Source organism: Triticum aestivum, chromosome 4D (assembly GCF_018294505.1).
Source record: "Triticum aestivum cultivar Chinese Spring chromosome 4D, IWGSC CS RefSeq v2.1, whole genome shotgun sequence".
In the NCBI taxonomy this organism is placed as follows: Eukaryota; Viridiplantae; Streptophyta; class Magnoliopsida; order Poales; family Poaceae; genus Triticum; species Triticum aestivum.
In genome coordinates, this window is record NC_057805.1 from 354731227 (window position 1) to 354743816 (window position 12590).

Genomic DNA, 12590 nt, shown 5'->3' on the forward strand with positions numbered 1-12590 from the left:
AAGAATCACCAAGTACTCCCCCAACACAAGTGACCACTCCGGTGCATGATGATGATGACTTTGAGGCCCAGCCAACTCCATCTCCACAAGCGTCACCCGTTTTTCACAGGCTTCGCAAAGGACCAAGGCCCAAGGTCACTCTTTTGAGTGTTCCAGAAGGAGAAGAGCACTGATACGTCTCCAACGTATCTATAATTTTTGATTGTTCCATGCTAAATTATATTCTGTTTTGGACATTAATGGGCTTTATTATAAACATTTATATTGTTTTTGGGACTAACCTATTAACCGGAGGCCCATCCCAGAATTGTTGTTTTTTTTGCCTATTTAAGAGTTTCGCAGAAAAAGAATATCAAACGGAGTCCAAATGGAATGAAACCTTCGGGAACATGATTTTCGGAACGAACGTGATCCAGAGGACTTGGACCCTACGTCAAGACATCAACCAGGAGGGCACGAGGTAGGGGGCACGCCTACCCCCTGGGCGTGCCCTCCACCCTCGTGGGCCCCATGTTGCTCCACCGGCGTACTTCTTCCTCCTATATATACCTACGTACCCCCAAACTACTAGATACGGAGCCAAAAACCTAATTCCACCACCGCAACCTTCTATACTCATGAGATCCCATCTTGGGGCCTTTTTCGGAGCTCCGCCGGAGGGGGCATCGATCACGGAGGGCTTCTACATCAACACCATAGCCTCTCCGATGATGTGTGAGTAGTTTACCTCAGACCTTCGGGTCCATAGTTATTAGCTAGATGGCTTCTTCTCTCTTTTTGGATCTCAATACAATGTTCTCCCCCTCTCTTGTGGAGATCTATTTGATGCAATCTTCTTTTGCGGTGTGTTTGTTGAGACCGATGAATTGTGGGTTTATGATCAAGTTTATCTATGAACAATATTTCAATCTTCTCCGAATTCTTTTATGTATGATTGGTTATCTTTGCAAGTCTCTTCGAATTATCAGTTTGGTTTGGCCTACTAGATTGATCTTTCTTGCAATGGGAGAAGTGCTTAGCTTTGGGTTCAATCTTGCGGTGTCCTTTCCCAGTGACAGTAGGGGCAGCAAGGCACGTATTGTATTGTTGCCATCGAGGATAACAAGATGGGGTTTATATCATATTGCATGAGTTTATCCCTCTACATCATGTCATCTTACTTAAAGCGTTACTCTGTTCTTATGAACTTAATACTCTAGATGCATGGTGGATAGTGGTCGATGTGTGGAGTAATAGTAGTAGATGCAGGCAGGAGTCGGTCTACTTGTCGTGGACGTGATGCCTATATACATGATCATACCTGGATATTCTCATAACTATGCTCAATTCTGTCAATTGCTCAACAGTAATTTGTTCACCCACCGTAATACCTATGCTCTTGAGAGAAGCCACTAGTGAAACCTATGGCCCCCGGGTCTATTCTCCATCATATTAATCTCCCGTCAACAAGTTATTTCTAGCATCGTCTTTATTTTGCTTTCTTTACTTTGCATCTTTATCATAAAAATACAAAAAATATTATCTTATCATATCTATCAGATCTCACTCTCGTAAGTGACCATGAAGGGATTGACAACCCATTTATTGCGTTGGTTGCGAGGATTTAGTTGTTTGTGTAGGTGCGAGGGACTCGTGCGTGGCCTCCTACTGGATTGATACCTTGGTTCTCAAAAACTGAGGGAAATACTTATGCTACTTTGCTCCATCACCCTTTCCTCTTCAAGGGAAAACCAACGCAGTGATCAAGAGGTAGCAAGAAGGATTTCTGGCGCCGTTGCCGGGGAGTCTACGCAAAAGTCAACACACCAAGTACCCATCACAAACCCTTATCTCCCGCAATACATTATTTGCCATTTGCCTCCCGTTTTCCTCTCCCCCACTTCACCCTTGCCGTTTTATTCGCCCTCTCTTTTCCGTTCGCCTTTTTTGTCGCTTGCTTTTTGTTTGATCGTGTGTTGGATTGCTTGCTCGTCATGATGGCTCAAGATAATACTAAGTTGTGTGACTTTACCAATACCAACAATAATGATTTTCTTAGCACTCCGATTGATCCTCTTACCGATACTGAATCTTGTGAAATCAATGCTGCTTTGTTGAATCTTGTCATGAAAGATCAATTCGCCGGCCTTCCTAGTGAAGATGCCGCTACCCATCTAAATAGCTTCGTTGATTTGTGTGATATGCAAAAGAAGAAAGATGTGGATAATGATATTGTTAAATTGAAGCTATTTCCTTTTTCGCTTAGAGATCGTGCTAAAGCTTGGTTTTCATGTTTGCCTAAAAATAGTATTGATCCTTGGAATAAGTGCAAAGATGCTTTTATCTCTAAGTATTTACCTCCCGCTAAGATCATCTCTCTTAGAAACGATATTATGAATTTTAAGAAACTTGATCATGAACATGTTGCACAAGCTTGGGAGAGGATGAAATTAATGATACATAATTGTCCTACACATGGTTTGAATTTGTGGATGATCATACAAAAATTTTATGCCGGAATGAATTTTGCTTCTAGAAATCTTTTAGATTCAGCTGCGGGAGGCACTTTTATGGAAATCACTTTAGGAGAAGCTACTAAACTCCTAGATAATATTATGGTTAATTATTCTCAATGGCACACTGAAAGATCTACTAATAAAAAAGTGAATGTGATAGAAGAAATTAATGTTTTGAGTGGAAAGATGGATGAACTTATGAAATTATTTGCTAGTAAAAATGTTTCTTCTGATCCTAATGACATGCCTTTGTCTACTTTGATTGAGAATAATAATGAATCTATGGATGTGAATTTTGTTGGTAGGAATAATTTTGGTAAAAACGCGTCTAGAGGAAACTTTTATCCTAGGCCATACCCTAGTAACTCCTGCAATAATTATGGTAATTCCTACAACAATTCTTATGGAAATTTTAATAAGATGCCTTCTGAATTTGAGACTAGTGTTAAAGAATTTATGAATTCACAAAAGAATTCCAATGCTTTGCTTGAACAAAAATTGCTTAAAGTTGATGAATTGGCTAGGAACGTTGATAGAATTTCTCTTGATGTTGATTCTTTGAAACTTAGATCTATTCCACCTAAGCATGATATCAATGAGTCTCTCAAAGCCATGAGAATTTCCATTGATGAGTGCAAAGAAAGAACCGCTAGGATGCGTGCTAAGAAAGATTGCTTTGTGAAAGCGTGTTCTTCTAATTTCTAAGAAAATAAAGATGAAGATCTAAAATTTATTGATGTGTCCCCTATTAAATCTTTGTTTTGCAATATGAATCTTGATAATGATGGGACTGAATATGATCCACCTTTACCTAGAAGGCGTTCCAAAAATTCGGAGTCTTTAGATCTTGATGCAAAAATTGGTAAAAGTGGGAGTGAAGAGATCAAAACTCTAGATATTAATGAACCCACTATTTTGGATTTCAAGGAATTTAATTATGATAATTGCTCTTTGATAGATTGTATTTCCTTGTTGCAATCCGTGCTAAATTCTCCACATGCTTATAGCCAACATAAAGCTTTTACTAAACATATCGTTGATGCTTTGATGCAATCTTATGAAGAAAAAGTTGAGTTGGAAGTTTCTATCCCTAGAAAAATTTATGATGAGTGGGAACCTACTATTAAAATTAAAATGAAAGATCATGAGTGCTATGCTTTATGTGATTTGGGTGCTAGTGTTTCCACGATCCCAAAAACTTTGTGCGATTTGCTAGGTTTCCATGATTTTGATGATTGCTCTTTAAACCTGCACCTTGCGGATTCCACCATTAAGAAACCTATGGGAAGAATAAATGATGTTCTTATTATTGCAAATAGGAATTATGTGCCCATAGATTTTATTGTCCTTGATATAGATTGCAATCATTCCTGTCCTATTATTCTTGGTAGACCTTTCCTTAGAACGATCGGTGCAATTATTGATATGAAGGAAGGAAATATTAGATTCCAATTTCCGTTAAGGAAAGGCATGGAACACTTTCCTAGAAAGAAAATAAAATTACCATATGAATCTATCATGAGAGCCACTTATGGATTGCCTACCAAAGATGGCAATACCTAGATCTATCCTTGCTATTATGCCTAGCTAGGGGCATTAAACGATAGCGTTTGTTGGGAGGCAACCCAATTTTATTTTAGTTTTTTGCTTTTTGCTTCTGTTTAGGAATAAATATTTGATCTAGACTCTGGTTAGATGTGTTTTTATGTTTTAATTAGTGTTTGTGCCAAGTTTAACCTATAGGATCTTCTTGGATGATAGTTATTTGATCTTGCTGAAAATTTCAGAAACTTTCTGTTCACGAAAATAATTGTTAAAAATCACCAGAACGTGATAAAATATTGATTCCAATTGCTGCTGATCAATAAACAAATTTTCTAGGTCTTCCTATTTTTTCTGAATTTTTGGAGTTCCATAAGTTTGCGTTAGTTACAGATTACTACAGACTGTTCTGTTTTTGACAGATTCTGTTTTTCGTGTGTTGTTTGCTTATTTTGATGAATCTATGGCTAGTAAAATAGTGTATAAACCATAGAGAAGTTGGAATACATTAGCTTTAACACTAATATAAATAAATAATGAGTTCATTAAAGTACCTTGAAGTGGTGTTTTGTTTTCTTTCGCTAACGGTGCTCACGGGATTTTCGGTAAAGTTTTGTGTTGTGAAGTTTTTAAGTTATGGGTAAAAGATTTGATGGATTATGGAATAAGCAGTGTCAAGAGCCTAAATCTTGGGGATGCCCATGGCACCCCAAGATAATCTAAGGACACCAAAAATCCAAAGCTTGGGGATGCCCCGGAAGGCATCCCCTCTTTCGTCTACTTCCATCGGTAACTTTACTTGGAGCTATATTTTTATTCACCACATGATATGTGTTTTGCTTGGAGCGTCTTGTATGATTTGAGTCTTTGCTTTTTAGTTTACCACAATCATCTTTGCTGTACACACCTTTTGAGAGAGACACACACGATTCGGAATTTATTAGAATACTCTATGCGCTTCACTTATATCTTTTGAGCTATATAGTTTTTGCTCTAGTGCTTCACTTATATCTTTTAGAGCACGGCGGTGGTTTTGTTTTATAGAAACTATTATTCTCTCATGCTTCACTTATATTATTTTGAGAGTCTTAAACGGCATGGTATTTGCTTAAATTGGGAAATTAATCCTAATATGTTAGGTATTCAAGACTAGTAAAAAACTTTCTTATGAGTGTGTTGAATGCTAAGAGAAGTTTGATGCTTGAAGATTGTTTTGAGATATGGAGGTAGTGATATTAAAGTTGTGCTAGTTGAGTAGTTGTGAATTTGAGAAATACTTGTGTTGAAGTTTGCAAGTCCCGTAGCCTGTAAGTATGGTAAACGTTATGTAACAAATTTGAAACATGAGGTGTTCTTTGATTGTCCTCCTTATGAGTGGCGGTCGGGGACGAGCGATGGTCTTTTCCTACCAATCTATCCCCCGAGGAGCATGCGCGTTGTGCTTGGTTTTTGATGACTTGTAGATTTTTGCAATAAGTATGTGAGTTCTTTATGACTAATGTTGAGTCCATGGATTATACGCACTCTTACCCTTCCATCATTGCTAGCCTCTTCGGTACCGTGCATTGCCCTTTCTCACATTGAGAGTTGGTGCAAACTTCGCTGGTGCATTCAAACCCCGTGATATGATACGCTCTTTCACAGATAAACCTCCTTATATCTTCCTCAAAACAGCCACCATACCTACCTATTATGGCATTTCCATAGCCATTCCGAGATATATTGCAATGCACCATTCCACCATTCCGTTTATTATGACACGCTCATCATTGTCATATTGCTTTGCATGATCATGTAGTTGACATTGTATTTGTGGAAAAGCCACCGTTCATAATTTTTCATACATGTCACCCTTGATTCATTTCTATCCCGGTATACCGCCGGAGGCATTCATATAGAGTCATACTTTGTTCTAGTATCGAGTTGTAATCATTGAGTTGTAAATAAATAGAAGTGTGATGATCATCATTCATAGAGCATTGTCCCAAAAAAAGAGAAAGGCCAAATAAAAAAAGGAGAAGGCCCAAAAAAAGGAAAATAAAAAGGGACAATGCTACTATCCTTTTTTTCCACACTTCAAAGTAGCACCATGATCTTCATGATAGAGAGTCTCTTGTTTTGTCACTTTCATATACTAGTGGGAATTTTTCATTATAGAACTTGGCTTGTATATTCCAACAATGGGCTTCCTCAAATGCCCTAGGTCTTCGTGAGCAAGCAAGTTGGATGCACACCCACTTAGTTTCTTTTGTTGAGCTTTCATGCATTTATAGCTCTAGTGCATCCGTTGCATGGCAATCCCTACTCCTTGCATTAACATCAATCGATGGGCATCTCCATAGCTAATTGATTAGCCGTGTTGATGTGAGACTTTCTCCTTTTTGTCTTCTCCACATAACCCCCATCATTATATTCTATTCCACCCATAGTGCTATATCTATGGCTCACGCTCATGTATTGTGTGAAGGTTGAAAAAAGTTTGAGATTACTAAAGTATGAAACAATTGCTAGGCTTGTCATCGGGGTTGTGCATGATGAGAGCATTCTTGTGTGACGAAAATGGAGCATGACTAAACTATATGATTTTGTAGGGATGAACTTTCTTTGGCCATGTTATTTTGAGAGGACATAATTGCTTAGTTAGTATGCTTGAAGTATTATTACTTTTATGTCAATATTAAACCTTTATCTTGAATCTTTCGGATCTGAATATTCATACCACAATTAGGAGAATTAAATTGAAATTATGCCAAGTAGCATTCCACATCAAAAATTCTGTTTTTATCTTTACCTACTCGAGGACGAGCAGGAATTAAGCTTGGGGATGCTTGATACGTCTCCAACGTATCTATAATTTTTTATTGTTCCATGCTATATTATATTCTGTTTTGGACATTAATGGGCTTTATTATATACTTTTATATTGTTTTTGGGACTAACCTATTAACCGGAGGCCCAGCCCAGAATTGTTGTTTTTTGCCAATTTCAGAGTTTCGCAGAAAAAGAATATCAAACGGAGTCCAAACGGAATGAAACCTTCGGGAACGTGATTTTCGGAACGAACGTGATCCAGAGGACTTGGACCCTACGTCAAGACATCAACTAGGAGGGCACGAGGTAGGGGGCGCGCCTACCCCCTGGGCGCGCCCTCCACCCTCGTGGGACCCACGTTTCTCCACCGACGTACTTCTTCCTCCTATATATACCTACGTACCCCCAAACTACCAGATACGGAGCCAAAAACCTAATTCCACCGCCGCAACCTTCTGTACCCGTGAGATCCCATCTTGGGGCCTTTTCCGGAGCTCCGCCGGAAGGGGCATCGATCACGGAGGGCTTCTACATCAACACCATAGCCTCTCCGATGATGTGTGAGTAGTTTACCTCAGACCTTCGGGTCCATAGTTATTAGCTAGATGGCTTCTTCTCTCTTTTTGGATCTCAATACAATGTTCTCCCCCTCTCTTGTGGAGATCTATTTGATGCAATCTTCTTTTGCGGTGTGTTTTTTAGACCGATGAATTGTGGGTTTATGATCAAGTTTATCTCTGAACAATATTTGACTCTTCTTTGAATTCTTTCATGTATGATTGGTTATCTTTGCAAGTCTCTTTGAATTATCAGTTTGGTTTGGCCTACTAGATTGATCTTTCTTGCAATGGGAGAAGTGCTTAGCTTTGGGTTCAATCTTGCGGTGTCCTTTCCCAGTGACAGTAGGGGCAGCAAGGCACGTATTGTATTGTTGCCATCGAGGATAACAAGATGGGGTTTATATCATATTGCATGAGTTTATCCCTCTACATCATGTCATCTTACTTAAAGCGTTACTCTGTTCTTATGAACTTAATACTCTAGATGCATGGTGGATAGTGGTCGATGTGTGGAGTAATAGTAGTAGATGCAGGCAGGAGTCGGTCTACTTGTCGTGGACGTGATGCCTATATACATGATCATACCTGGATATTCTCATAACTATGCTCAATTCTGTCAATTGCTCAACAATAATTTGTTCACCCACCGTAATACCTATGCTCTTGAGAGAAGCCACTAGTGAAACCTATGGCCCCCGGGTCTATTCTCCATCATATTAATCTCCCGTCAACAAGTTATTTCTAGCATCGTCTTTATTTTGCTTTCTTTACTTTGCATCTTTATCATAAAAATACCAAAAATATTATCTTATCATATCTATCAGATCTCACTCTCGTAAGTGACCGTGAAGGGATTGACAACCCATTTATTGCGTTGGTTGCGAGGATTTATTTGTTTGTGTAGGTGCGAGGGACTCGTGCGTGGCCTCCTACTGGATTGATACCTTGGTTCTCAAAAACTAAGGGAAATACTTACGCTACTTTGCTGCATCACCCTTTCCTCTTCAAGGGAAAACCAACGCAGTGCTCAAGAGGTAGCAAGCACCACCACACAGTATCACGCCAAGTGTTTCCTGAAGCCACTCCAACTGTGAACATCTCAGAGTCTGAAGCCAAAGCTGCGGAAGACATTCCGGCTGCATCAGTCGATGAACAAGAAGAACCCCGTCAAGAAGAAGAACGTGTTGCTACACTCCCGTCCAGCCAAGAAGTTGTTCTCGAGGAGAACGTGTACAACCCTCCAGCTACTCAAGTGGAGGTTTCTAATACTGAGGTGGCCACTAACACAAATACTGAAGCCAATGATGTTGTCATGGCCGAAGCAAATGTGGCGCCTGAAGTTAATGTGGTGCCAGTAGTAAATGCACCTGAAGCCAATACTGCCCCTGAAGCCAATCTGCAGCCTGAAGCTAATGCAAATGCCACTGCTCATGTACCACCTCCAAGGCCATACACCATTGAGCAAGCATTTGATCATGTTCATCTGGTTACTGTCCGATGGCCCATTCTGGTTCCTCCACCTGCTGCAGGTCCACAATTTGACTATCATCTAGAACACAGACCTCAGGTCCAGAAGCCTAAGCCAAGGTTGCCAAGGTTTCCAGGTACTACAACTTCACCAGGATCCTTCAATGCAAATAGCTTCATTGCACACAACACCTTCTTTGACAGTGCCAAGAACCCCTACTCAAAGCCAAGAATTTCATCTGATCGGTTCTGGAGCTATCAGCATCATAGTTACTATTCATGTGTTCTTTATGATCAAGGGCGCATCTTTCCCCATATGCGTCTAGACTGTGAAGCTATTGTTGGACTGCCCTGCTTAGAAGAAGCCCTTGACTGTTTCCGGGATGCTGGTCTACTGAAATTTGTGACTGATAAAGAGCACTGGAACGAAGAGCTTCTGCTACAATTCTATGCCACCCTCCACATTCGCGGCTACAACAGGGATCCGAAGACATGGATCCTTGAGTGGATGACAGGCAATGTACATCACGAAGCTAAAGCTCTTGATATCATTGAGCTCACTGGCCTGCCCACTCCATGTGAACTCTTTGAACCTGGTTGTCAGCTTCACCGGAATGCTTTGGAGAGCATCTTCCAGAAGCCTGAGCCCAACATGAGCCAAATGCTGAGCATGATGAAGCCACTGCCACACGATGCTGAATATCCACGGGAATTCTTTATTGAAGACCTAGAGTATCTGCCCCGCACTATTTATCATATCATCAGGCGAACTCTATGGCCTGTCAAGGGACATTCCTCTACAGCGAAGCTTGAAGGAGCAATGAAGACATTGGTCTTCTATATCTTCAATGGCATCAGTTTCAATGCTCAAGACTTCTTCATCAGGCAATTGGCTGCATCTGGCTCTGATCTTTTTGGAATGAAATTCTATGCTCCATGGGTTATGCGCCTTATCAAGCTTCACTCTGCGGTCAACTATCAGTCGTCCGCGCGCAACCATCTGATTTTCTTGCCCGAGGTTGATATGTCTGTCGAAGCCATCTACCCAGAGCCTGCCAAGGAGCCTATTTATCTTCACAATGCTGATCACCAAAGCTTCACTCAGCCTATTGAAGGAGTTCTGGCTGCCACTCGTGTTTACCCTTTGGCTGGCAATACACGTGCACCTCATCGTGCCCGTACTAAAGCCACTGAAAGCACAATAGCTCAAAGGCCTCGAAAGCGTTCTTGTGTTCTCAATGACCGAGAGCTTCTCGTTGCCTTGCATCAAAAGCAAGATAAGCATCACTACTGGCTGAAGCGTCAGATGCAAAGCCTCTCGGTGGACGTCAACCGCATTCGCAAACTTGCCACCAAGAATGCATTTGCCACTCACGAAACCTGTCAGAGGTCATGGAAGAGTCTGACATTGCTCAGTGCTGAAGCTGATCTTCAAGATGATGGCTTCACAGAGAGATTCAAGTTTGATTCCACTCCTCCCAGGAATGCTGTCTTGCATCGGACTCCCTCTCTTGAAGACTCTGACTATTCATCCTCAGCTGCAACTGTTAATGCCAGAGTCATTGATGACGAAGATGATGCTACTTCACCACATCCAACTTCAGCACGTATCGCACTGCACCAAGTTCTTCTGCACCACCGAACCTCAACGACGACCCTGCTGCTTCACCTACTCCTCATGGGAACAAGTAGATGCTCTATGTCTTCAAACCTTTTTGGTCCTTACTGACAAAAGGGGGAGAAGCATATGAGTTGATAGTCTTCAAGCCTAGGTTTTGTTGTTTAACATGGGCAGCCCACGACATGTTTCAACATTTTTTGGATCCAACAGGTATCAAGCGGCCTCTAGGCCTCCCAACCTAGCTTGTCTATAACATTAGCAGCCCAAGTTATGCTTGTTTTTTCAAGACGACGCACAACTCAGTTCTATTTTTCTATAAGAATGCAAAACTGAACCTATGTTTTCTATAAGAATGCAAAACTGAACCTATGTTTATATCTTATTTTATGACATATATATAATAGAAACAACATAAGGTTCCGTTAAACCTGTCGTTTGTCCAACCATTTTATAGACCTTCCCACTTCCTTTATTTTTCGTTTTCACTAATCCTATATATGAATTTTCTCCCACTTTCTTTTTCGATGTAAACTGAGTTTTCTCCCAGTACTTTTCCCTAGAACCAACTCAACTGTCCCACGTCTAGCCTAAAAAATAATAACACCCCACGTCCTATTAACTCATCAAATTAAAATGATATTTTATTTTGTAAATTGAAAGTTCTTACAAAATAATAATAATAATTGTTTATATATAACTTGGCAAGTTAACTCCTAGTGATTGCGTACATAAGCTTGCAAAGATCTGACATGTGTGCCAGTAGGTCGAAGCCTAAGCAAGGCGTTGGATTTACATCCAACGGCCGACATTCTTCTTCAATCTCTCGTCTTCTTCCCCCAGCGCTGCTGGGACCGCCTGCTCCAGCCTCCGGCGTCCAGCGGCGTTGTTTTGCGCACCTCGCAGCGAAACGCTACCCCGCCGACGGCCAGGCCATCCCTCCACTCCGCACCTCCTGTTATTCTCTGCCGAGTGTAGGCCCACCCCGCACTCGAACCAGTCAAGTTTCCCACTCCTCTCCGTCTGCGACTCCACTGCCGTGTCTTCCCCATCTCCGGGTCGTTCCGGTATGGGGCCTCGCCGTCGTCCACTGCCTCGCTGCACTCGACGCGGCGTGGTCAACAAACGAGAGTCATCGGAAGAGGACTGTACGTGGAGAGCCTGACGGTTGGGACCCACGAGGTCCATGGTCACACGCAAGGAAAGTTCCTCCTTATTAAGCTGTTTCCTCCCCCTGACAGCTGGGACCCACCAGCTGTATCTTCGCATGGAAGGAAGTGCCTGCTTGTTATGCGAAAAAAACTATTCCTCCCGATGACAACTGGTACCCGACAGATTTGGTGGCTGACTTGTGGGCATACTAAGCAGACGTGTACGCAGGGCTTTGTCAACTTAATCAACAAATGATTCTAGCAGCTGGACTGTTGGATGTTAATCCAACAGCCGTGCTCCTTCTCCAACCTCTATTCTTGCTCCTGTCTCCCGTGGGCGGCAGTGCTGCCGCGCACCCGAACCATTCAAGTTTCCCACTCCTCTCCATCTGCGACTCCACTGCCGCGTCTTCCCCATCTCCGGGTCGTTCTAGTCTGGAGCCTCGCCGTCGTTCACCGGCCTTGGTCACTACAAAAAAAAGACACATCCATGACATTTTGGGCCGAACGAAATTTTTGTCTGTCATGCTTATGACACTTCTATGACAATAATTGTGACAGAACCCGGTATCATCATAGATGTGGTGGGCTCCTACTTCTATGGCAGAAAATGGGCTTTTCGTCCTGAGCGGGCCGGAGACGCAGCTGCATGACATTCTTTGGGCCGTCCATGACAGAAAAAACCGTGTTAGAAGCGAGGGCGAGGAAAATATCGGGGGAGTTCCCGGTTACGGTGGGTGGTCGGGGGCCGCGTGATGCGCATTTCACTCGTACGTAGGCGCGTGTGTGCGAGGCGTTGGGCTATAACTGAACCCGGGCGAGGCGTTGTGCTCTAACTGAACTCGAGCGATTGCACTGCAGGCTACACTTTATTGAACCCGAGTGATTCCTTCGCTACTGCTGCTAACTGAAGCCGATCGATGCTGCCTCTGGATGAACAGTGAGC